Source organism: Mandrillus leucophaeus, unplaced genomic scaffold (genome assembly GCF_000951045.1).
Source record: "Mandrillus leucophaeus isolate KB7577 unplaced genomic scaffold, Mleu.le_1.0 Scaffold325, whole genome shotgun sequence".
NCBI lineage: Eukaryota > Metazoa > Chordata > Mammalia > Primates > Cercopithecidae > Mandrillus > Mandrillus leucophaeus.
Window position 1 is genome coordinate 313,994 of NW_012103421.1, and position 1,028 is coordinate 315,021.

Below are 1,028 nucleotides of genomic sequence, written 5' to 3' on the forward strand. Positions count from 1 at the left end.
GTGCTCTGCGGAGAAACACACACATTTTTGCTGCAAGGACAAGTCCCCTGGTAGCCCGGCACTCGGCCGGCCCCTCCGAGACACAGATGGAGAGAAGTGGTCCCTAAAGGGCCCTGCAGGGCTTGGTGTCTCTGAGCCAGACATGCCGGTGAAGTCACAGCTTGGCTGGGCTCCACCCAGAGATCTCGTGGTTTCCTCCGCCTGCCGGGCCTGCCTGGAAGGCTGCAGGGAGGGTCGGGGTTTCTCTTGCTGTCCACACCTGGGCAAGAGCTGAGCAGAAGAGAAGGGGTCCTCAGAGAGACGCCTTCCTGACCAGCCGCGTTCCAGCCGGACGCCGTGTGACTCGGAGGAGCTGGTGGACACTGAACAGGAGCCGCCCAGAGGCTCTGGGGACTGGAGCCTGCGGCTGCAGCCAGGACAGATCCAAGGCCCAGGGTCAGAGCAGGCAGGGTTCGGTCGCGCCTCTGCCCCAAACGGTGAGTGGCGCAGGTGGCTGGATCAAGGTGGGTTCTGGGGCCAGCCCAGGCACTCGGCAATTTCTGGGCTCTTCTGCTGTCCAGACGGTGGCAGGGGCGGGGCGTGGGCAACAGTGGATGCTGTCAACAGGGAGCTCTCCAGGCTGCAGCCTCCGCCCTCTGAGGGGCCGCGCCACCTGGTCCGCAGCCAGCCCTGGGCTGACTCCAGAAGAGGACGCTCACTTGGGTGATGGCTCCCCCAACCCGGTGGCTCTGTCTCCTGTCTGCCCTGCTTCCTCCATGATCTAGAGTGTTCCATGCAGGTGCAGACTCTCAAGGGGAGTCATGGGGGCAGCCGGGGATAGGCCCTCTCCTCCCTGCCACACCTGGGCATTGATTCGGGACAGCCTCATGGCTTCTCAGTATTGACTGTCCCGGCAGGACACAGAGCCGCTCCTGGACCACCCAGGGATGGGGAATGCTGTGCCTCCCTCCTGTTCTCTTCCATCATCCTCCCCTGTCTCCTCCCCCACTTCCTCCCCTCCCTCTCCTCCCTCTCCTCCTCCTCCCTCC

General features: G+C 64.2%; 1 protein-coding gene across 1 annotated transcript in view; it reads left to right on the forward strand.

Annotated features, from left to right (window-relative positions):
- Positions 1-237: 237 nt before the first annotated feature.
- Positions 238-1,028, forward strand: part of MRGPRE (MAS-related GPR, member E) — a 2,997-nt gene continuing 2,206 nt past the window's right edge. The window contains exon 1 of the mRNA XM_011988186.1: positions 238-476. The gene's annotated coding sequence lies outside the window, so the exon portion shown is untranslated. The remainder of the gene's footprint in view (positions 477-1,028) is intronic.